General features: G+C 45.1%; 1 long non-coding RNA gene across 1 annotated transcript; it reads right to left on the bottom strand.

The window, feature by feature from the left end:
• Positions 1 to 1,181: 1,181 nt before the first annotated feature.
• On the bottom strand, positions 1,182 to 17,351 carry LOC309629403. The gene is made up of 2 exons (XR_014245057.1): positions 14,140 to 17,351; positions 1,182 to 7,595 (listed from the first exon to the last, which is right to left on the bottom strand). It is a non-coding gene; the product is annotated as an uncharacterized lncRNA (long non-coding RNA).
• Positions 17,352 to 25,541: the final 8,190 nt, after the last annotated feature.

Raw genomic sequence — 25,541 nt, 5'->3', positions numbered from 1 at the left:
CCTGGGATGCTTCTGGGAAAGTTTCAAGGTTTTTGGTTTCTGCCAACTCTGTGAACAACTCCATTTCCTCTTAACAGCAGTGTCTTTTCTATCGAAGTCAGCTAACATGGACTTCTGCTATCTGTCACTGAGAACTTTGATACATTCGTCATGTAAGGAATGACTGAAGGAGTTGTCGGTATTTGGTCTGAAGCAGGGAGGCCTCAGAGAGTTGCTGTTTATCTGCAGATAGCTGAAGGGCTGTCACGTGGAAGAGAAACAGACCGCCCCTACGTGGCTTCGGAAGGCAAGACTGACCAAGGAGGAAAGCTCTGGGGAGAAATATTTCAACTCAACACAAGGCAATATCAGTGAAAGTCCTCAGTCACAAGTGGTAGAAGCCCACGTTCTTTATATTTTCTAGGTACAAGTCACTTATAAGATATATGATTTGCAAAAATTTTCTCCCATTCTTTTGGCTGTCTTTTCACTTCCTTGATGGTGTTTTTTGAAGTACACGATGTTTTTAATGTTGATGAAGTCCAAGTTACCCATTTTTTCTTCTGTTGTATGTGTGTTGTGTCATATTTAAGAAACCATTACCTAAGCCAAGCTCAAGAAGATTGACCTTTATGTTTTCTTCTCAGAGTTTTACAGTTTTAGCTTTACATTCAAGTCTTTGATCCATTTTGAGTTATTTTTGTGTATGATATGAGGAATGGGTTCAACTTTATCCATTCCCATGTGGATATCTAGTTGTCCTAGCATAATTTGTTGAAAATATTGTTCTTTCCTCATGGAATTGTTTTAGCACATGTGTCAAAAATCAACTGGCCATAAATATGAAGGTTTATTTCTGGACTCTGAATTCTATTCCATTGATCTATATGTCCTTACACCAGTACCACCCTGTCTTGATTACTGCAGTTTCATAGAAAGCTCTGAAATTGGAAATGTGAGTCCTTCAATGCTGTTGTTCTTTTTCAAGATTGTCTTGACTTTTCTGAGTCCCTCAAATTTCCATATGAATTTTAGGATCAGCTTATCAATTTCTGCAAAGAATCCAGCTAGAATTTTGATGGAGTGCATTGACTCTTTAGATCAGTTTGGGTAATATTGTCATCCCCAAAATATTATGTCTTCTGATCCATGAACATGAGATATCTTTCCATTTATTTAGATCTTAATCTCCTTCAACAAGGTTTTTTGTTTTTTAAAATTTTATTTATTTATGGCTGTGTTGGGTCTTCGTTTCTGTGCGAGGGCTTTCTCTAGTTGTGGCAAGTGGGGGCCACTCTTCATCGCGGTGTGCGGGCCTCTCACTATCGCGGCCTCTCTTGTTGCGGAGCACAGGCTCCAGACGCGCAGGCTCAGTAGTTGTGGCTCACGGGCCTAGTTGCTCCGCGGCATGTGGGATCTTCCCAGACCAGGGCTCGGACCCGTGTCCCCTGCATTGGCAAGCAGATTCTCAACCACTGCGCCACCAGGGAAGCCCAAGGTTTTTTTAAAAAATAATTTTCAAAGTATAAGTTTTGCATTTATTTTGCTAAATTTACTCCTAAGTATCCTATTATTCTTGATGATATTGTAAATTGTTTTTAAAATTTCCTTTTGCTGAACTCAGGCATTAGTTCTAAATGTTTTTAGTGGATTAAAAACATTGTTTTCTTAGGACTTTCCTGGTGGCACAGTGGTTAAGAATCTGCCTGCCAGTGCAAGGGACATGGGTTCAATCCCTGGTCCGGGAAGATCCCATGTGCCACAGAGCAACTAAGCCCGTGCATCACAACTACTGAGCCTGCGCTCTAGAGCCCGCGAGCCACAACTGCTGAAGCCTGCGTGCCCTAGAGCCCATGCTCTGCAACAAGAGAAGCCACCACAATGAGAAGACCGTGCACTGCAACGAAGAGTATCCCCCGCTCGCCGCAACTAGAGAAAGCCCACGCGACAACGAAGACCCAACACAGCCAAAAAGATAAATAATTATAAAAAAAACCAAAGAAAACATTATTTTCTCTATATAAAATCATGTCATCTGGAAATAGAGATAGTTTTACTTCTTCATCTCCAATCTCAATGTCTTTTATTTTGGTTTTTTGTCTAATTGCCCTGGCTGGAACATGAGCCATCCCGTAAGAGCCATAAGATTTGGAAGCTGAATAGAAGTGGCAAGAGCGGATATCCTTGTCTTCCTGATCTTAGGGGGAAAGTAATCATTCTTTCCACATCAAGTGTGATATTAGCAGTGGGTTTTTTATAGGTACCTTTTGTGAGGTTTAGGAAATTCCCTTCTATTCCTAGTTTGTGGAGTGTTTGATCCTGAATGGTGGGTGTTGTTTTTGTTAAATGATTTTTCTGCATCTACTGAGATGATCATGCATTTTTTGTTCTTTATTCTATTGATCTGATATATTACATTAATAGTTTTCTGGACTTTAAGCAAACCTTGCATTCCTGGGATAAGTCCCACTTAGTCATGGCATATAATCCTTTATATATGTTGCTGGATTTGATCTGCTAGTATTTTATTGAAGGTTTCTGTGTCTACATTCACAACAGATAATGGTCTGTAGGTTTCTTTTCTTGCAATGTCTTCGTCTGGTTTTGGTATCAGAGTAATACTGTCCTAACAGAATTAGTGGGGATGTATTTTCTTTTTGTGTTAGTTTCCTAAGGATGCCGTAATGAATTACCACAAACTGGTGGCTTAAAATGACATAAAGTTATTCCCTCACAATTCTGGAAGCCAGAAGTCTGAAGTCAAGGTGTCAACAGGGTTGGTTCTTTCTGGAGGCTCTGAGGGAAAATCAATTCCATGACTCTCTCCTGGCTTTTGGCAACTCTTGGTGTTCCTTGGTTCCAGTCTCTGCCCCTGTCTTTGCATGGCCTTCCCCTCTGTGTGTCTCTGTATATTCCCTTTTTCTATCTCCTATAAGGATTTAGGGACCACCTTAAATCCAGGATGATCTCATCTCAAGATCTTTATCTTAATTGTGTCTGCAAAGACCCTATTTCCAAATAAAGTCACATCTACCAGTACTGGGAATTAGTACTTGGACATGCTTTTGGGGGGCTATTACTCACCAGTCCCATGAACTGCCAATCCTTGCAAGGTCACTTCCTCTCTCATCTGCTCACTCCTTCAACAGTTACCCCAAAGATCACAGGAGGAAATGGGGATACAGTAATAAATTGGATAGAGTCCCTACCCTGAAGAATAACACTGTCTTGTAGGGCATTGGTGCACAAATATAAAGAAGGGGATGGTAAGAGCCATAAGATTTGGAAGCTGAAGGACTAATTGGAGCAGCCCAGAAGAGTGATGGCTTTCAAAGCAGAGGGTAACACTGTCAGCAAAAGCAGGTGTTAAAAAGCAGAGGTGGGTCAGGGATTGCTGCAGCTTTGTTTGGCAGGATTGTGGGGGGAGCGGGTTGGAACAGTGGGAAAGAGGCCAAGAGAAGCAGCCACCCAGAGAACTCAGACTCTGACCATCGTTGGTCGTCTTAAGGCACGTGAGGGTGGGTTTGGGTGATCTCAACATGCAGGACCCCATATTCATGACTTCAACAGCCTCCAAAACTAGCCTGAAGGTCTATGACTTCAGGTAGAGATCATCTTGAGCTGATCCTGCAGCCAGAAGACATGGGCTGACCATGAACCTCATATACCTTCCTGGGGGAGACATCTGTGGCTGACTCCTCAGAACCAGTCTAGCTCCCCAATCCAGGCTCGTGCCGAAGCCAGCTCTGAACATCCTACTTCTTCATCGGGCAAGAAAATCTCTGTGGCAAACCGGTTCCCAAGCTTCACTTCTTTCATGCAAATTTTGCTGCAAAATCCTATCGTAACAAACAGCCCTGGGACTGCTCCTCGGAGCTCAGTGACTATGGGTGGGGTGCACTGTCTCACTTTCAGAAGTGGTCGTGGTGGCGGTGGTGATGGGGGAGTATTATTGCTCCGAAACCCGTGGCCAGGGTCCTGTCAAGGGGTCCACGTGGGGAGTGGAGAGCAGAATGTGGGGAAGGGAATCACACTGGCTGCACCGCGCGCGGGGCCTCTGAGATTCTGAGTGAAAGAGGTGTCACCCCACCCCCACTGGACCTTATCCACGGCCTCTCCCCTCTAGAGAGCAAAGGCTGGGGGCAAAGAGGAAAACAGATTCGCATCGTAAAAGCTGCTGGGTCTTCAGCCAAGGAACAGCAAGTCCCAAACAAATTTACACAAGGCTGTTTGAAGGGAAGCATGTCACAGAAGCGTAACAATAAACAGCCGCGTTGGGCCAGCCACGCCGCTTCTGCCACGGAACAGCAGGCCCAGGAGCCGATCTCCCTTTGGTGGAACATTTAGACACACAAGAAGAGCACACACTGGTGGGGCCTTCCTCCCTGCAGCACCATCTGGGTGAAAAGGAGGTTAACATGTGCAGATTTGGAAGCAGATTTGGCTCTCCTAAACCACAGTTTCCCCCAGATTCAAAATGAACAGCATAGTATCCTCTGCCTCCCCACCCTCTTCTTCCTGTGGTGTCCTTTATCTCATTGAATTCAGTCTGGGACCCTCACTGAAACAGGTAGAGAGCACCGCTTCCCACTCCCCTGCACCCAGCAACATCGGGAGAGTAGCTCCTGGGGTAACTCCCACTTGCCCAAAACAGCTTGTGCTTTGCCCTGGGAAGAATCAAGAGCCACAGTGGACTAGAGCCAGGGGACTTCTAGCTCCAGCTCTGCCACTAACATACTTGGTGGCTTGGGCGATGTCATTTAGCATCTCTGGACCTGAACTTTCTCTCTGTAACATAATCCAGGGTTAAATGATATTTGTTCATTGCAAAGCACAATGAGCTCCTTAGAGATCTAGTTCAGGGCTCCAAAAGCTACAGCCCACTGGCCCATCTTGTTTACAGCCTGTTTTTGTAAATAAAGCTGTACTGGGACCCGACCACACCCATTCATTTGCATATTGTCTATGGCTGCTTTCACACTACATGGCAGAGTTGGGTAATTGAGACAGACACCAACTGTGTGTATGGCCCACAAGTCTAAAATATTTACTATTTGACCCTTTATAGAAAGAGTTTTCCAACCACTGCTTTAGGCCAACCCTGTCATTATACCGGCAAGGAAACGGAGGCATGGACAGGGCAAGCAATTTGCTAAAACTCATAGGGCAAGTCAGGGCAGAGACCAGGACAGCCCAGCTGTCCTGATTCACGTCAGCCAAAAGTTCTTACCGGGCCCAAAGCTCTCCATCCGATTCTAAATATTGGGTGGAAGCTGTGTTGGGGGACAGAGTAGGCGGTTCCAGGGAAGTGAGTTCTGTGTGGCTGGTGAGACGTGGCTCAGCGCGGGGCTGCTGAGCCCGAGGGCAGAGTCAGGTGGCCCTCCTAAAAGGCAGCGGCGTTTCAGGTGGGAATCAGATGAGAGCTGGCCTCTGGGGACATTTTAACCACAGGTCACAGATCTTGGTAAACTTCAGTTGGCCATTGAACTACGGGGAGACATTTTTTCTTGCCTCTTTCCTCACTGGCTTCTTCCTCCTTCTAGCATTTATTAATCTGACTGGTTAACCATTGACCCCAAATGCAGCCTCCTCTTGTTTCAAGCCTTGTTCTCCCTGTTGGCTTCAGAAAAGAAGCCAAACAAACCTACTTTTCTTCTCTTTCTTTTCACAGCCAGAGTCAAGTGATAAAGAGGGTGGGGTCAGGGGTGCCATGTTTGCTGTAAAAGACACACCCCCAAAACCTGGGCCCCAGGACGGGAGGGGGCCCTTCTGATGCAGGCCAGTCATGCTCAGAAGGAAATCCAGCAGGGGCAACAGGCACAAGGCAAAAGCAACTTAACTTAATTAGTGTGGGGCGCATTTTAGAGAAGAGACTTATAAAGCGTTAATTTATCGTACATTGAACAAAGTATCCTATTTCCTGCTTCTAAACATGATTGTTGTTTTGCTTTAACTCCCCCCAGTTAAAGGGGAATGGCTTGGGGAAGGAGAACCATAATGACAGAGGAGGAAATAGAGACAGTCGCTGCTGCAGGGTCCGTGGCAATAAGGGAAGAGCCTGGGAACAGAAGGGCCTCAGAGCCTGGCATCAGCCCTGTTACCACTTTCCTGAGAAATCTTAGAATCCTCTAGAATGCAAGCTCCATGAAGGCAGGGATTTTATTTGTTCACTGCTGTGCTCCCAGCACCTAGAATAGTGTCTGGCATGAAGCAGGTGCTCAAATACTTGTTGAATGAATGAATGAATGAATGCAAGATTATGGTCTGATCACCGGCCGCAGTCTTTCCCCAGGTGATGGAGGCTCCCCAGTGGTTCATTCAGAAGCTGCTCCACAGCTGGGAAAGAAGCCACCAGGGCAAACTTCATGAAGGACAAGAAGACAGACTCTCTCCTGAGCCATTAAGACAAGCTCCAGAGAAACGTCACTCCCAAGGGTCGTATTTCCACCAAGTACCCAGTGACACCCAGACAGTGACCAACACAGCCTTTTCATTGTGCTTCCACCTCTCATTTAAGGGGGCTGTATATCTATAGGCAGTTACACTTTATTCTAATAACACCTACTAGTCAGTGAGCACCATTTTGTGTCAGGCATTTTATATATATTTTCTCACTTAATCTCACAATAAGCCTGCTAGGTAGGTATTATTATTCCCATTTTACAGATAAGAAAACAAGAGGTTAGTGAATTTGCCCAAGGTCACACAGCAGCATTTGGATCAGTCATAGGCTTGTCTGACCCCAGAGACAGTGTTCTTCCCACCAACCACACATTCAGCTCCTACCTAGCTCTGTGACCTTGGATACAAGCACATGGCAAAGCTCTGACCATCTTTCTGGGCCTCAGTGTCTTTATTCTCAACTCCAAGGAGCCAAGCAATGTTATGTAGGAATGTTCTCCATAAGTGGGTCTGTGAACAGGTGACCTCATTCCTCAGTGGGCCACAACGTAATTTTGCTTTTGGAAGTTGAAATAACAGCACGCTTTTTGAGGGTGGCTCAAAATGTTTCCTCCCCACTCAGTCTGGGGACATTTGGGGCCACCCTGCTAAGTCCTGGCCCTGCTTCCTTTTCTAAAGTAAAAACAAGCCCAGTCAGTCTCCCAGGACCAGCCTTGTTCCTCCGGTTGCAGGTCTTTACAAGGGTCCCATCTTCTTTTCCATTTGTTCTGCGGAAGAGTGAGAATAAGCAGGTCCCTCCCGGGGGGCTGGACACAGGGCAGTGCTCTGACGTGGGGCCCCTGCATTCGGTGAACACTTGTCTTCAGGCAGCCTCTCTGGCACCTGCACACGTGTTTCCTTCTGCAGCCGAACTGGTGGAGGGGAGAAGATGGAGGTGGGGGGTCAGCTTCTGAAGGGTGTAAACCCAAGAGTCCTAATTCACTTGTTGCCCAACTGAGGAGATGGAGGGAATTCAGATCCTTAGATTAGAAGGAACGTTAATGATAATCACATACCTGGTTTTCAAGCTTTTACTAGCTGCTGAATCCAGTGTGTAAAACAACTAAAAGACCATCTTTCCAGTTAAATCTAGAGAAGTGGGGCTGACAGCTCTCTTCTCCCATCACCTCAACCTGCCCTGCTTACAGGGGGACTCCAGGGGTCTCCGCAGAGCACTGTTGGAAATGAAAAATAATTATAAAATAATAAAAATTAAATAATTATAAAATATAAAAATAAAAATAATTTAATCTGACCAGAAGCCCCCAATTTTTCACCCAAAGTCCACTAAGGTGAGCCATTTACCAAGCTTGACCTCCTGGCTGATGGCAACACTGGAGCTCACATTCAGGACTGAGCCACTGTATTGATAAGCCAGTGAGAGGGTCAGGAAAGGGTCAAAGGTTGTTCTGGTAGGACACTACAAACTGGATGTGACTACCTGAGAACCAGGCATTTCACCTGAGCCACACTGAGAACAGGTCACACTGAGAGCAAGGCCAGGAGTGATGTTCCCGCTTTGCTCTACTCTGGGGCTTTTGAACCTCCAAATCCATGCTTTTATCACAACCTCTTATTCTCCCAGTGCCTCACTCTTTGACCTTTCTTGCACCTGTTATGAAACCTCATCCAGATGTCCAGGTCCTTGGTTCCCCCATTTTCTCTAAGTCTATAGCTCTCTCCCAGGTTATTTCTTGTCCTATCCACCCTAGTGCCTGGATCCATTACTCTAAGCAATCTCTAGCCAACACCCCAACCCTTCACTCTCAGGAGTACTGATCTGTATGCTCATTGATGACTCAGTGTTCTGCACCTCCAGAATTCAGTGTTCTGTCTCCTCAGTTCCTATCCTGTAACCAGATGCTGCATGGGACTGGCTGGTGGGTGAAAATAGCAAGCCCAAGTTCCCCACATCTAAAGACGGGGGCCAGTAACCAGGCACAGCTTGGTTATTCTCCAGCTTGACCTCACATTAGAGTCACTTGGAGAACTTTTAATCCATTGAGAAGCCTGAGCTCCACTGCAGACCCAGTGAAATCAGAGTCCATGGGGGTAGGGAGCCCAGCACTGGTATTTTTTTTTTTTGACTTTTTCTTCAACATTAGCACTGGTATTTTTTAAATAAACTTTTAAATTTAATTATAATATACATCAGAAAAATTATATAAAAATCTTGGCAAATTTTCACAAAGTGAATACCCACACATTACTGCCACCTACATTGAAGGGAAAAAGCACTGCCAGCAGCCTTAAACTTTCTGTACATTCCTTCAGCCCCTCCTCCCCAGGTGAGTAAGACTCTCCCAATTTCTAACACGGTATATTTGTTCTGACTATTTTTGATATTTGTAGAAGCAGAACTGTAGAGTATGAACTCTTTGTGTCTGACTTCTTTGATTCAATATTTTATTTGTAAGACTCACCTGTTGTTTTGGGTAGTTGTTATTTATTTTCATTGCTGTATAGTATTCCATTGTCTGGCTATCCACACAATATACATAACTATTCTACTCTTGATAAACATGTGCATTGTTTGTAGTGTTTAGCTCTTACAAGTAGTGCTGCTACGAACATTCTTGTGCATGTTTCTTGGCACATATGTGCATGCCTTTCTGCTGAGTCTATATGTAGAAGTGGAATTGCTCAGATACACGCATACATTCAGCTTCCATGGATAATGGCAAACAGTTTTTAAAATAGTTGTACCACATTGGTGTTTTGCAAAAGCTCCTCACATGACGCTAACGGGTGGCTGAGGTTGAGAACCCTGCCCGAGCCTTACTAAGGGTAGCCAACCATCATCCTGGAACCCCTCTCTTGTCTAAAGACTGGCAAGGGGAAGGGGGTGGGGAATCAATGGACTCATTCCCGGAGACAGACTCCTACTCTGCACTGTGGGGAAAGAAGGGGGCTACATCCAACTCTAAGGCCAAGTGAGACGGGGTCTCCCCAAGCATCTCTCTTAGAGATTGGGGTGTCTTCAGGCAAGGGGACAGATATCTCATTGTGAGCCTACAGACAGTGCCCACTTCCTTTCTGGCCTTACCAGACTGGCTGATACCAACAGGGATTAGAAAAGACTGTGGAGTCTAAGCCTGCAAAGAGAAACAGGCACCCTTCCCGCCCACCCCCGTATCCTGCAGCCTTCTGAGTGTGAGTCTATGTATTCTTGCTGCTCCCAATGAGCAAACGCAGAACGGGGAAAGGATAGTAGTCACGGGGCTGGCCAGCAGCTGCCCAGTGAGGGAGGCCCCCTCACAAAGAGGGAACTGGGGATGGAGGCTACCATCAGGGCCCTGGTCCGAGGGTATGCTCTGTACCTGGGGGGACCAACATGGGGCTGAAAATAGCAGTCACTCTTCCCAGAGAGACGACCGTATTGGTGGAGGCCACCAGCAGCTCAAAGAACCAGAGCGAGGCCAGGGATACCTCCTGACCATACCTGAGGCCAGAAACACAGAATGACCTTCACCTCCCTGGGCTCTCCTTCCTGCACCAATTCATAAACAGAGAGGCCTGGAATAGGAAGAGGAGGCTGGAAAGAACTGGCCTTGCCCCTTCCCCACATAAATCCTTCCAGGAGAGCCTGCACTGGGGGAAGGTAAACCTCTGAACCAGATGAGGGATTGATAAATGAAAGGAAGTTCAACAGAATTACTATTTTTTTAGATAAAATTCTTGTAACATAAAATTCACCATGTTAACCATTTGAAAGTGTACAATTCAATGGCTTTTAGTATCGATACATTCACTTGACTGAGATTTAATTAACTGAAAATGATGAAGTCTGTCCAAGGTGCCATTAAGAGCTAGGATGAAAAGCAGGGATTTTCCCCTCACTGATTAGAGGGGTATGAAGAAAAATTTTGTGAGAATTCTGTAAACTTTAATTAACACTGAGCATCTCCACTCCTCTATCCTACGGGCAACTCAAAACTCAGCATATGCCCCAGAGTGAATGTATATCTTACTCCTCTACTCACCCCCTGGGGTGGAGGGGAAGACACCAGTTGATGCATTCGATCAGCCAAGCCCAAGTCCTGATCATCTTCCAGATTCCTTCCCCCAGACCTCTTGTCAGTCACAAAGTCTGTACATTCAACTGCTGAAATATCTCCCTGGTTCATCCTCTCCCTTTAGCCGTCGCTGCTGCAGCCTTTGCTGCGAGCATGGCTGTCCCCCCCTGGACTGTGGCAGTAGCCGCCTCTCTGGCTGTCCTCCCTCCACGGCGCCCTCCAGATCTTCACAGGTTCTGCCCTGAGAGCTTTATACACCTGGCACCCAGGTGTCAGCATCAGGGTCACATTCACAGCAAGGCATTGCCTGACCACCAGCTGCTTGCCAGGCGTGCGCCACCATAGTTTAATGTTTTCGTTCTACTTCTTTCATCTTTTCCACCCTGCTTATCACTATCTGAAGCAATCTTGCTGCTTTAGCTGTTTACTGGTTTATTCTCAGTCTCCATTCTTCAACCCTAGAATATAAGCTCTATTTGAGCAGAGACCTCACCTGCCTTGCTCTCCACCTCATCCCCTGCATCTGGAGCTGCCCTGCCCAGTACGATAGCCACGGGCCACGTGTGTGTGTGTTGAGCTTTTGAAATGTAGCTAGTCCAAGTTTGAGATGTGCTATTAAAAGTGTAAAATGTGTACCAATTTTGAAGACTTAGAATAGGATAACCTAAAATATCTCAACATTTTTTATATTGATTGCCTGTTGAAAATACTTTGGAACTATTGGGTTAAATAAAATATGTTATTATAAAATTAGTTCCGCTTGTTACTTTTTCCTGTTTTAAATATGGCTACTAGAAAACTTAAAATGACATACATGGCTTCCATTGCATTTCTACTGGACATCACCGCCCTTGACCATTACTGGCTCAATGAAAGGTAGATTCTCAGTGAACACTTGTTGAATGAAGGAAGGTAGCCAAAGTGGTCTAAGAGCAAATCTCATCTTGTAACCACCTGCTAAAAACTCTTTTTTGATTCCCCATTTTCAGGTAGGCCAAATTTCTGTTTTATGACCCGGCATATGAGGCTGTCACAATCAGGTCCTGCATCTCCCACTGGTTTTATTACCTGCTCTTCCCCAACCAGGATAGAGTGTCTCTTTGCACATGGGTCTCCCTCTATTTTGCTGCGCCTCCTTCAGTGTGTCTACCGGTAAGCTCCCAGGCAGTTTTCAAGATGCAATTCAGTGTCTTCCTTTCAGAAAATCCTTCCCTACTCTACAGGCAGCATCGCCTCATCTTCTGGCAGAGTGACCGGTCCACTGTGAGGCTCCTTATTCCTGTGTATCGGATCCATTCAGGTCCCTGTCTCCTGTGCATCCTCACCGTAGATCAGAGCTCCCCAAGGGCAAGCAGGGCCATGTCCTCGTCATCATTTATTCTGCCAACCTGGCATAATCTTCAGGGTGTCTGGGTTCAGCTGCTGTGTGTGGTTCCCAATGGGGTCTGGAATTACAGTCAGATGGAGGCCAGGACTGGGGTCATCTGAAGACTCGACTGGGCTGGGCACCAAAGAAGGCTTCTTCATTCACATGCTTGGTGCCTCAAATGGAGTGGCTGAAGGAACTGAACCTGGCTAGGTGGCCCCTCCATGTGGCTAGTTTAGGAGTCCTCACAGCACGACAGTCTCAGGATAGAGAACTTCTTATGTGCAGTGGCTTTCCTCACAGCAAATGTTCCCAGAGACCAAGGGCACAACTGCAAGGCTTCCTATGACCTGCCTCAAGTCAAGCAACATCATTTCTGCTGCGTGTGATTGCCCCAAAGTGAGTCACGGGGAATTCAAGAAGAGGGGACTTCTCAAGGATATGGATGTGGGAGGGGGAGATTCATTTAGAGGCACCTTTGAGGGCCAACCACCACCAGTCTAATCTGAAACTTTAACCAGGAAAGGCAAGTGAAACTCAGATACCTTAAGTATCTCTGGGAACAACACAGGGCAAAAATAAATACTTAATGTAAATACACGTGTTTAAATCAAGTACTTTCAACAGGGCTTTGGGCCTCACCTGTGTATCATATTCTACACCATTCAAGTCATCAGGGTAAACCTCTAACACTTTGGGACAAATTAATATTTGTGAGTCTTTACAAAAGACAAGGCACAAGAGTTTGAGAGAGTGGCCAAAGTCATCTAGAGAAATCTATAGGAAACATTTGCTTAATGGTGGGGCAGCACTTAACAGTACAGAGTACAAGAATGTTCAACACTGTTATGTACAATAGCAAAAAATTAGGAAAGAACCTTGATATCCGATGTAACCGGCAGCCCATTATGCAAGCATTAAACACTGTCTAACGAATTTTAATGGCAAAGTGCATAACAAACTGTTAGGTGAGAAAAGAATCAATGTGCAAAACTGTGCATAAATATTATTCCGGTTATGTTCAAATATGCAAATGCATAGAAAAAAGACTAGAAAGGTATATATCAAAATTTCAATAATTAAGCAGAATCATGGGAAATGTTTTACATTTTTCTTCTTTGTGCTTTTTGTATTCTGCAAGTTTCATACAATGAGCACATACTATTTTTATAATCAGAAAATAAAATTAAGAGTGAGATGAAACTCCACTGAGAAGCTGGGGCTGCATCATGGCCCCAAGGTCCCCCAAAAGCCTTTTCTCCCAGGGCTTCCAGGGATCAATATAATTATGCCTGGTAATCATATCAATATAATTATCCCTGAGGCCTTATCAGATATTACCTTAGACCAACATTGTCTGGTCTCACATAAGTTTCTTAACCTCTCTAGACTTTGGTTATCTACTCTATAAAATTAAGGGTTTGGACAAGAAGATTAAATCTATAGAACTGCAGAATTTACAAGCAGTTTCCCTTGTCTTACTCGATTCTCACAATAGCCTGATGTTAGAAGCAAGCTCAGTCTTATCATTGCCATTTGACCCATACGAAAATAGAGGCTCAGCAAGGTAAGGTCACTAGTCCAGGGTCACATAGATGATAATAAATTAGGGGTCAGGATTCGAAATCAGGTCTTCAGGCTTTATACCTGGGCCCCTAACTACGAAGTCAGGGCTCCTTTTCTATATGAGCTGTAACGTCCCATCCTGTGATAAAATTCCAGCCAAACTTTCCATCTTCTGAGGCCACATGTACTAAGACTAATCTCTCCTTCATTTCCAGATCCAGGGATCGTCCAGGCCGCTCTGATGTCTCCTCTGAGTCACACACATCTCTAATTCCATCTGCTCTTCCTCAAATGGCATCTTTTGGGGGCCACGCAGCATTTCGAAATCTTAGCATTTCAGAACTGGAAAAGATCTCTAAAGGTCATCTGGCCTGAGCGGCTCCTGTCAGCCTTTTACAGACACCTTCTCATCTGAAAGCTATGTCCCTCAGCAATGCTCCCGAGGGGGTGCCCAGGGCCGGGACAGGCTGATAAATGCGCCCTTTCCCCGACTGAGCCGCCCGACATCTGCCAGGTTACCTTGATTCACAGAGGGAATGTGCAGTCTGCAAGACAGAGTGACTCAGCCTTTTAACAGGGACATGGCACACAATGGAAAGATCTGGGAGTTCCAAAGGGAAAGAAAATCAGAAAGGCCAAGGCAACTCCCACACAGACAGAGCCAGTTTAGAACAAATCCCAAGGGCCAAGAAGAAACCCAGGGTGGGGGAAAAAGAAATCTCTCTCCTGAGAGAGCTCTATTGTACGTGCTCTGGGTCAGAAGAGGCTTACTGCGTGAAAGGGCTCCGCCACCTGCTGGGACTCTCCAGAATGAGTTCTTTTTCTTCTGTCCGGGTTCAGCAAACTTCCGGCCTCCTCCGTCTAGGGCAGTGAGCCTGTGTGGCACCGGTCAGCCAGGGCGCTGGGGCTTGACAGTGTGGTGGCAGCTTGCCGAGCACTGGCACAAAGTTACTTAGTAAATACCACAGCTTTGATAATTTCTTGCTTCGTTAGTCTCTTGGGATTCTTTCCATCCGCATAAGAGAAAGAAGTTGCCCTTCCCTCTGCCCACAGACTCAGATGCTTTCATTTGGTGGACTTGATGGAAACAGATATCTATTTCTAATACCAACCCATTGAATAATATATTTTTAAACAGGTGGCAAGCACAATTTTTATAAAAGGAAAAAGTCCTCCCAACTCCCTCAACCTCAGTGAGAGCTTTGTTAATATAGACATTCAAAAAGCTTTCTTCAGGTTGAAACAGAAACTTTTTATGGCTGGAGTCTCTTTTGACCAAAATGGCTTATACATGTGAAAAACTATTCTGCATAAAAATCTTACAATCGTTTTCCCCTCCAAATAACATCCTTTTGTCTGAATAAACATTCCTTCACTATGTCCAGTTTCAGGGAGATCGCAGACTCCGAGGTCATATGCCTTTGTTTCTGGGATTCCGTGAAATCATGTCATATAAGGGAAGGGATTTCCATTAGATATCTGTATCAGAGAACCGTAAAGTCAGACCCCAGAAGTCCTTTCTCTCCACCCCACCTGATGTCAGAGTCCCTGTAAGGCTGGCAGATACCAACTGTGTGTCAGGCTGGTGCATGCTAAGAATTTGGACAGCATTCTCATTTAATTAGCACGACAGTCAAATGAAAGATGTGTAATCTCCATTTTCAAATGATGAAACCAAGAGAGGTCAAGAAATGTGTCCAAGGTCACAGAGCTAGTTCATAAGAGAGCAGGGTAGAAAGGCTCCTGAGTCCTTCTCCTTCAGACGGTCACCCAGCCGCTGCTCAAACCCCCCACTGGTCAGAAACTCATCTCCCTAGACAACCCAGTCCAGTTTGAGGCTGTTTAGATTGTTTCTGAGATTTCTTGCTTGTTCTGAGCTGAGGTCTGTCTCCTTGTAACATCCAACCACAAGGGTGATTTTATACCTCGGGCGCAGCAGGAGCCAGACTATTCATTGAGGACGTTACCTAGAGGACATTCTAGAAGGTGTAAAATGGTGACTGCTTACTAGGGAGTATTATTTCCAAGCTGCGGGTCAGAAGAAGTTGAGGGTGGTTTCATACCAAGCCCACACGCTGCCAAAGATATGGAACGCCAGGTTCTGAGATGCTTTGGGGGTGGTTAACACAGGAGAGGGAAGCAGACAGTAGATCACAATCCTCACACCATACTCGTTCAAAGGAAGACAGTCACCTCAGGAGGGACACACATGCTCTGATTAGACATAAGCTCAGGATCCCACCTTGATTTGTCTGCAGGCCATTTCCTGGTTTTTGGATGGCGGTGACCTGGAAATACAGGACACAGAGGCCTGGTTCTTGAAAGGTCACATGGAGGCCTCGCCAAGCTCCCCAGATACTTATACACTCTGCCTGCCCAGCCCTTTGTATATCCTCTTTACCACGTCATCTCATCATGGGCTGTTTGCATTAGTCTCTCCTCTAGACTGTGACCCTGTAGGGCAAGGGTAGCGAACTATGGCTCACAGGCAAAATCTGTCCCACCACCTGTTTTTGTAAACAAAGCTTTGTTGGAACGCAGTCGTTCTCATCATTGTTGTATCCTATGGCTGTTTTTCTCCGTAATTGCAGAGTTGAGCAGTTGTAACAGACTGTATGGACCGCAAAGCCTAAAATATTTACTATCTGTCCCTTTACAGGCAAAGTTTGCTGACCTCTGTTCCAGAGAGCAAGGACAGGGTGTCCTTCATCTCTGTATCTCCAAACTTATAGCCATAGTTTCTTCATACGTAAAATAGCAATGATACCTTTGTCACGGAGATGTAGTGAAATACACAGGAGATGTCATATTTGGGGGCAACATACGTAAAACACCTAGCACAGTGCCTGGCATAGGATGGATACTCAATAAGTATTTAGTGAATAAGTGAATGAAATGGAAGGTCAATACACCCAAAATGAAATGATGGATGTGAAAGCACTTCACAAAACATAAAATACTCTACAAGGGCATGGTGGGTCCTCATCATCGTTGTCAATACAGAAATGTCTGGAGCAAAGTTTGCCCTTCCCTCGGGTTTCCCAGATCCTGATTGTATGAGTAAAATCTCACAGACAGTCTTAATTTAGGCTGATTCATATTCCAGTTTTTACGTGGTTCCTCTCCATGTGTCCCTTTGACATCTCCCTCTAGGTACTGATCCTTAGCTTAGAGCTTGAGCTCCTTAAATAAGAGCTACACAATATGGACTGCTGTGGTGGTTTTGTGCTGGACCAGTCTAGCTGAGCTCAAATGACATTCCCCAGACTTCTCTTCTTTGTATGACCCTCTTTCCAGTTGGCCACACAGAAACTGACGTGAGGTTTGGAAGGCAGAGGGAGGGAACAATCATTTCAGCTGAAGGTCCGTGCTACTGCAGCTCATGCATGTGCTTGTCACTGAACCTGTTCACTCCCATCCTCGGCGTGGAGAAGGACCCCATTCTGTAGCCTCTCCAGTTCCTGCTGAGTCCTGGGTCGGGCATGTGTGCAACTCCATGGCAGACGGCACAGGCTTCTTCCGTAGACCACCCACACTGTCAGGCTTGGATGTGATGAGAGATAGGCATGGGTCCCGGGTTGTCCTTGCTCCCTCCCACTTCAAATCCAGCTGGTCTTCCTGACTGACTAACCCTGCAGCAACTTCACAACCACCAGGAGACACAGAGGTAAGAGTCTCCCCCAGAATTCTTCACCAGTTGTCCTGGTTAGTAACTTTTCTCTTCTGGACCTTTACTTCCTCAGCTTCTCTCACAATAGTGTCAAGTCTAATCCCTATAAGAAATCCTTTACTTTGAGTCATCAAGAGTAGCTCTGTTTCTCTGATCAAACCATGAGGAAGAGAATCTCAAGGATGGGTTCTCTGAATTGGTTCTGGAATTGTCTTATGGAATGGGTTCTCTGTTTTCTGGAAAGGGTTCTCTGGTCTGATTATATTTAAAGCATTAACGATCCCGATGCCAGTGATAAAGAGGACACTGGTAGTCCACAAGGTAGTCCACAGTGATAAAGAGGACACTGCCAGTGACAAAACAGCTACTTAAATGATCACCTGTAACACCTGTAATTAAGTGTCCAGAGAAGGCAAGGCTTTGGATGACCAAGTAGTTGCTGTCATAGAACATTTTAGTGAAAACCTGGCAGAGAGAAGGATTGCTAGGTAGCTCCAAAGTGTGCTGGAGAACTTACAGGAAGAAAATTAGGATCTTAAGGGCTTTTAAGTCTCCAACTCAAGGTCTGGCTAAGGAAAGCTGGTAGCTCCTATGGCTAAGGGACCAAGATTTCTCAAAATCAAACCCAAAGTCTAATCTTGGGGTGAATAATGCAAATTGAAATCATGACCTCACAGGGTCTCTTATGTTAAAGTTAGGACATTGGCTGGGGAGAAAGGGACCCTGAGTATTGGGATAGAGACATACGGGCAGATTCATTGTTCGTTTTAGGAATAGACATACACAGCAACTAGTAGACTCTCCACATTGTTTCCTTTATCCATGGAGTAAGGGTCATTAAGGTAAGAAAAGTCAAGTGGAAGCCAACAGAATCACTTCTACTTACAAGAGATTAAAGAAATACCACAATCCTGGAGGTATGGCAGAAATTAGTTCCACCATCATGGACTTGAAAGATGCAGAGATCCCACTACATCCCCATCCAACTAGCTTGTTTGGTCTGATAAATTGATCTTGGAGAATAACAATGGATTATCATAAACTTAATTGGTGTAACTCCAATTGAAACTCCTTTGCCAGGTGTGGTTTTTCTGCTGAAGAAAGTCAGCACAACCTCTGGCAGCTGTTGATCTGGCAAACGCTTTTTTCCTCTATTCCTCTTGATAAAGACCACCAGGAGCAGTTTGCTTTAAGCTAGCAAGGCTAGCAATACGCCTTTTTAGGCACTGTCCTGCCTAAGGGCTATATTAACTCCCCAGTCTACTGTCATAATCTAAATCCCAGGGACCTTAATATCCTCTCCATTCCATGGGAAATCATACAGGCCTACTATGCTGATTGGTCCTGGAGGGCAGGAAATGGCAGCTACTCTGAATACCTTGGTAAGAAAAATGTAAGCAGATGGAGGAGAATGAATCCCACAAAAAATCAGGAGCCAGATCTTTCGGTGAAATTTCTAAGAGTCCAGTGATGAGGACATGTTGAGATGTTCTGTCCAAAGTGAAAGAGAAATTGCAACATCTGGCCTCTCTTACCTCCAGGGAAATGGCAGAATGCCCAGTGAACCTCTGGATTTTGGAGGCAACTGTACTTCATTTGGTCATGCTGCTTCAACTCATTTATTGAGTAACTGAAAGGCTGCTAATTTTGAGTTAGATCCAGAAAATGAGAAGACTTTGCAACAGATCCAGCCTGCCACACAAGGTCCTCTGCCATCTGAATGGAACATAAGAGTCAGTAGATCCATGTGTACTAGAAGTGTCTTGTGGCAGACAGGGAGCTTTATGGAATCTTTAGCAGGTCCCCCATACATAAGTAATAGCATAAACCTTTAGGATTTGAGTGCAAACCTGTGTCATGCTCTGCAGGTAATTATTCTCCCTTTAGGGAAGTTTCTATCTTGCTATTGCTATTGGGCCTTCCGTGGGCCAGCAAATTACCATGAGACCTGAGCTGGCCATTATGAATTGAGTTTTGTACTTGTGAGTTCCAGATTGTCCCATGTTCTCTTTCACTTCATGTCCAGTGTTTCTTCCCAACTCCTTTCCTGCTGACCTACAGTAACTTCAGGCCACCATCAAGTGCAGAGCTTTCCGTAGTCATTATCAGCGTGGCTTTGTGGTTCCTGGTGGGTGAATTTTCTCTGATCCTCCAAGTGTCCCCTTTCAGATCATCACTTTTCCAGCTTCCACAACAATTGTGGAGGTCAAATTCCTGTAACAGATTCTTTATTCTATACACTTATAGTGGTTCTGCTTTCCTCATCAAACCCAAATGAGTATAACTGCCGGTTACATACATGTTTGTGTTTACTTTCAGAACAGCTCTGCCTGGCAGATTTAATCCCCCGAGTTTTACTGATAAAGAGGCTGAGAACCAAACAATTTGCCAAGGATCTCATTCTTTGAACACTGGAATCGGATCCCACCCATGTCCATCTAATTCCAGAACTGCCATCTTTGGGGCTTGGGAGGAAACTAAGGTCTTTGTCAAAATGCTACTAGGTCCATCCTTTGGGTGTCTGGTCTAAGTTGTTTCCAAAGGCATCTTGGTCAACCCAGCCAGTAAGACTTTGGAATCTGCTCATTTAAGTGCTCTTCTTTCTCTGTGCCCTGTTTGGGTTAATATTAAATATTAAAACATGTTTAAAGTATGAAATATTTCAAATATGCAGAAAAGTCCAGAAAATAATATAGCAGACATTCTTGTACTCAGCCTCCAAAATTGCCGTACTCACTTCAGCTTGATTTTATTTCCTATCTTAAAAAACAGAAAAACAAAAAAAATATGTTGCAGCATTGTTTACCAATAGCCACCAACATAGGAACGGATAAATAAATGGGATGTTCAAGTGCAAATAAATACCACCTAGTAATTAAAATGGATAAACCAGATCAATATTTTAGAGGGAAAGGCAAATTGCAAGTGTAAAAGAACAATACAATAGGACTTACATACATGTTAAAAACCAACGGACCCATAGCAATACATGGCTACAAAATCTTGAATTCTTTTCCAGAACTGTTCCCTCAGGGTTTTTACCTTGCCTCAGTGCATTTTTGATTACTTCCATCCCTGCCTCCATTTCCGTCTCAAAGATTTTTCTGAGATAGCATTTTATCTCCTTACAACTCAACCTCTGGGCACCAGCCACTGCCCACAAGCAGACTGCTTCTGTAACCCCATTCAGAGATTTGCAACAATCTTCTGCATATTAAAGCATAAATTATGGGCCTTTCCCTGAGAAAGTAACTCATCATACTTATTTCCAATATTATAGCTCTTTAGACCTGGAATTGATCTGGCAGCACACCGACCTCCAGTTATTTGTCTGGGATGCCCTTCAAACCTACTTTAGTCCTAAAACCTAAAAAAGATTGGCAACACCAGGTTTTGGTGAGTATGGAGAGGTGGGAATTCTTGGGCCTTGCTGGAGGAAACGTAGGTAGACTGGTGGAAGCACTCCGTAAGACTCTTTAGCAGTATATACTAACGATGAAGCTACGACTACTTCTTGTGACCCAGTAACTCCATTCTCAGGATAATCCCAACAGAAATGTATCCACATGGATAAGACCATTCCCAGCAATACCATTCAGAATAGTCCCCATAAAAGAGCAACACAAACGCCCATCAAAAGTCAAATGGGGGGCTTCCCTGGTGGCACAGTGGTTAAGAATCCACCTGCCAATGCAGGGGACACGGGTTCGAGCCCTGGTCCAGGAAGATCCCACATGTCGCTGATCAACTAAGCCTGTGTGCCACAACTACTGAAGCCTGTGTGCCTAGAGCCTGTGCTCCGCAACAAGAGAAGCCACCACAAGGAGAAGCCCGCACACCGCAACGAAGAGTAGCCCCGTCTTGCTGCAACTAGAGAAAGCCCGCACGCAGCAACGAAGACCCAATGCAACCAAAAATAAATAAATAAGAAAATTTATTTTAAAAAAGTCAAATGGGTAAGTAAATCGTGGTATATCTTTACAGGGCTGTGGTGGAAACGCAAACTGCAGACTCACACCAGCATGGACGGTCTTGCTCCTATGTTGAGAAAGGGAAGCCAGACACAGAAAAGTACATGCATGTGAGTCCATTGTATGGAGGTCAGGTATAATCAAAATGAAATCTTGGTGTTCAGGAACCAGGGATACATACTTAATGTGATGGGAGGAGAGAAAAGCAGCGAGGTGGTTGCCATAAAAGTCAAGACGAAAGTTATTTTTGGATGGAAGAGGTGTGACAGGAAGGGGCATTGGCGTGCTGACAGTGTTCTGTTACTTGACCTGAGTGGTGGTTATGCAAATACTCCTTTTATAATGGTTTGCTTTGCTGGTATGTTTTTCAGACTTTTTCTGCATGTATGTTGTCTAACGGTTTTTTAAACCCCACGTATCACAACACCCTGATCATTTTACAGTGAGAATGTAGAGGATGATTTGCAGGATTCTTTGGGGAAACCTCAAATTCTCAAATGCCATTCTGGCAGTGCTTTTTCCCATCAAGCTTCATTTTCCACCCAAGAAATGACACTTTCTTAAACCTCTTCACTTTCAAAAGAGGCTTTTTTTTTTTTTTTTTTTTTTTTGCAAAAAAACATTGTAGCACTTAACAGAATTGTCATGTGTTTCCAGATGGAGAGTAAAAGCAGAGAGGATGAGCCCCTCCCACGTGAGCAAAGGGATGCACCAGGCGCCCCCTCTTCACAGCGCAGCCTGTGTAAGGTCTGATTCACAGACCGTTGGGGATGCTGGTGAATGACTGATACCAAAACCAAAAAGCACTACTAGGCTTGTCAATACAGTGACAGCCGACAGAGTTACTGTGCAATTTGTTCATTCCCTTTCACAGAAGAGGAAACTGAGGCATGGAGAGGCTAGTCAATTTCCCACCTAGGAAGATGAAAACCCAGGCATTGGATAGAGGCCTTCTGACTCTGGAGCCTGTGGGAGTAACCACCAACCATCCTACCATCCGCCTACCATTGTCTAAACTGGGGCTCGGCACGTATTTGAGAATCTTTAAATTCTCCCTCTCCCCGTGGTCAAACAATCAATTATTTTTCTTTTCCAAAATATCTTTTGATTCTGTCCTTGATTTTAATTACCTCAGCCTAGCGTTGGCCAACCTAATTCCTCATCTGGTTTATTGCAAAAACCTTCTACCTGTTCTCTCTACATCCAACTTCTCTCTCTCCAGCTCTGAGTCCTTTGATGGCTGTCCATTGCCATCTTGTCAAGTCTAGACCCTCACCATGACTTAGGGCGCCCGTCAGGGCCTGGCCCCTGACTTTTCTTCAAGCCTCACCTCCTACTCCTCTCTTTGCATATCTACCCACTAGTGACCCCAGACTATTTACTGTACCCCCATGCACCAGGGATGTTCTAACCACAGTACTTTTTTCTGACAGCCCCTCCCCCTGCCCCCTCCACCATCTCTCTCCCAGTCATCCTTCCAGACTCAGTGCAAATGCCAGCCCGTCTGGGAAGCATTCCCTGATGCCTTCCAGCCAGAACCTACCTCCCCAATTTCTCTGCATCTCTCTTGTCATCTTTATCAGAGCCTGCCCTAGCTGATATTTGCACAGCTGTGACTGCCTCTAGACTGTAAACTCTTGAGAACAAGGACTGTGTCTTATTTACCTTCTGATCTCCAAAGTCTGGCATAGAGCCTGACATATACTAGCAATTCGGGTAGTATAAATGGATCTATATCACCCACTTGAGTCTGTATCCAGTGGAGAGGACTTACATGGCACTATGGTATTCTCTTGTCCTGACATTCTGGCCTGGTTCCTCCCAGAGCAAACAGCTAAAGCAGAAGTCAGGTGGATGGAGTCTTTTCCCGGCCAAAAGGAGACACCTGATACTGGAACAGCTCAGAACACTATTCATTTGGGGTGCAAATCTGGCTGGATGCCCACCTGAAATAGACTTTTTCTGCCCCAGTCTGGGACTCCAAAGATTCCGCCAAGGTGAATCAGGACAAGAAGAAGTGGAAAATTCCTCATTCACATTTCACTGAGAAACTTGAATGAGAAATCAATGTTTCAGGCCCAGGCTGTCCTGCTTTCCCAGACAGGACTCCTCGATTCTCCAGTCAGCCCTGAAAGGAGCTGTAGCAGGAATAGCACAAAGCTGCCGTGAAGACTTTCGTGTGGCTTTCACTGTTAGAAAAACACCATCCTCCTCTGGATGCCTTCAGAACACAGATTCATTGAGAATCTGGCTTTTCTTCTAGGCAGGGCATGGGGACTATTTTTCAAGAGACAGCACAAGCATAATTGCTGGAGAAATATACATGGTTAATTTCCCTTGAGCCGTTGAAGCTTTCTTCCTTCAATAAATCATCCTGTGTGGTTATGTGACCTGAGACCTGGAAGTGGTTTTGTCCTGGCCCCGAGCTGTGGCCTCCAGAGAGGGGGACTCTGTCCCATTTGGACACCCACATGAACACACACGATGCTGCCTTGTTCTTACACAAATGGGCAGACCAGATGGAGTTGTTAGAGCCTTTTATCCGTAGGTCTTTTCAAGAGCTGAGCAGATACCTGACGACCTGCCCGCCTTGTAAATTAAAAGGCACGGGAAATGACTGTGTTGAGAGAGATACTGAGGGCTGCAAGCGTGAGCAAAGAGATGGCGTGGAAGCCTTGGAGAAGCCCAGTGTCAGAGTTGGCAGAGACAGTAGGAATTGTCCTTGACAAACCTCTCAATTTACAGAGCAGATCACAGACATCCACAGAGGAAAATCTTGTTGCCAGTGTTTTCTAAGGACTGCCTCTTAAGATCACCTGGGGAACTGATCACAAATGCCACTTCTGTCCCATCCCAGACTCAGCCTCTGGGAATTCCCCCAGGAACCAGGGTATTAACCAGCTTCCATGTGATTCTGATGTGCCCCAAAATTTGGGAACCTGTGCTAAGCTCTCTGGTCTTTCTGCTTAGGCACCGGCTGGGTCCAACTTTCTCGTAGGCCTCTTCTGGCTCTGTTTGCCTATCCCTCCATCTACCATCAGCCCATCCTGGGCTTTCTCGCCTCTAGATCATTTCTCTTCCCTGACAATGCTCTCCCAGCCTCCCTCCCCAGCCCCCCATCTAAGGTCCTGGCATTCTAAACTGCTAACATCCCCCAACCCCGATCTAACTCCAGGAGTGTTCCAGATGGACAGAGCCCCAGAGAGGATCTAAGGCTTCCTCCTCCTCCTGTCCCCCATCCAGACACATTCCTTCCTCTGTTTCCCCTTGTGTACAAAGTGATGACGTTAGTCATGGAAGCAACATCTCCTGCTGTTTCCAGAAGCCAGAACCACTGTGTGGTCTCAAGCGGGGTTTGTAAGATGATAAGGGATTTTGAATTTGGGGACTTGCTCAAGGCATCTTATAAATTGCCTCCTGGGATTATTTAAAAAGACATAACCATTTTGCCAAATGTCTCTGTAGACTTCTGGTATATATGGTTTAGAGCTTTGCTGAATTCATGCAATGAAGCTTTGGTTGTTATACTCTGTTTCCTCCACCCACCCACTTCCAGCCATCAGCCATTCATTTAAGTGAAGGTCATTCTGAAATTCCTTCACGAGTGATATTTACTTGAAGGCAGGACTGTCTAGCCTTAAAGGAAGCACAGAAGGGGGATGGAAACTCATGACTCTGGTAAACCTGGGCCGCATTCCTGCTTCACCTCTTGCAGCTGTCAGACCTGGAGAACTTTCCTACTCCTGTCTAGAGCTTCAATTTTTTCATCTGAAAAGGGATTGTCACATCTACCTTGCAGATTAGTGTAATAAAGTCTAAAACACAGTGCCCTTTGCAGCCTGGAATTATAAACGGAAGCCCCCAGAACTCCAATCTGAAGTCTCACCCATGGGGTGGATGCACCGCCCAGGCCCTTTCCCAGCTGGGGCTCCAGATTGCTGTCACTCGGGACTTCCCAGCTGCTGTTTGGATCTGGAAGTAGGTGTCGACCCAATTTGGTGAGGTATACCCTGTTATTTTCCTCTAATATTCTTATTCCTTTCCTTCTAATGATTGTGTATTAAAATTAAGTTAAATCACCTTTCATTAAAGAGGTGATTAAAGCTGAAAAAAATTAAAAAATAAAAAAAAAATAAAACACAGTGACTGATGCTGACACACAGTGAATATCCCGCTCCTGTTTCTTAACTTCACAGACTGCTATTTCAGACCATGTACTGCAAAATTCTTTGGCCTGGTTCCCTAAACTCTGAGATCCTTCCTGGTAGTGAGAAGGTCCTTCTGGAAAGAACTAAAAGTTGTTGAAGAGAGAAGAGTTGTTTGAGTCATTACCATGGAAATGACAATATCCCAAATAAGCACTTGGGATGCACTTGGTCTTGGTGGCTTCCTTAAGAGATATAGGGACAAATTACCTGAGTTAGACTTGATGACCACCAAGGTTCTTCCCATTTTTATGATTCTGTGACAACCAATTTGACATGGCATTCGAGGCCCTCATAATCACAATCAAATCTGTCTTACAGATTCAT

Source organism: Balaenoptera borealis, assembly GCF_965194805.1.
Source record: "Balaenoptera borealis genome assembly, chromosome: 5".
Taxonomy (NCBI): domain Eukaryota; kingdom Metazoa; phylum Chordata; class Mammalia; order Artiodactyla; family Balaenopteridae; genus Balaenoptera; species Balaenoptera borealis.
The sequence above is the reverse complement of the archived record's forward strand: the minus strand, read 5'-3'. Positions and strand labels throughout refer to the sequence as shown.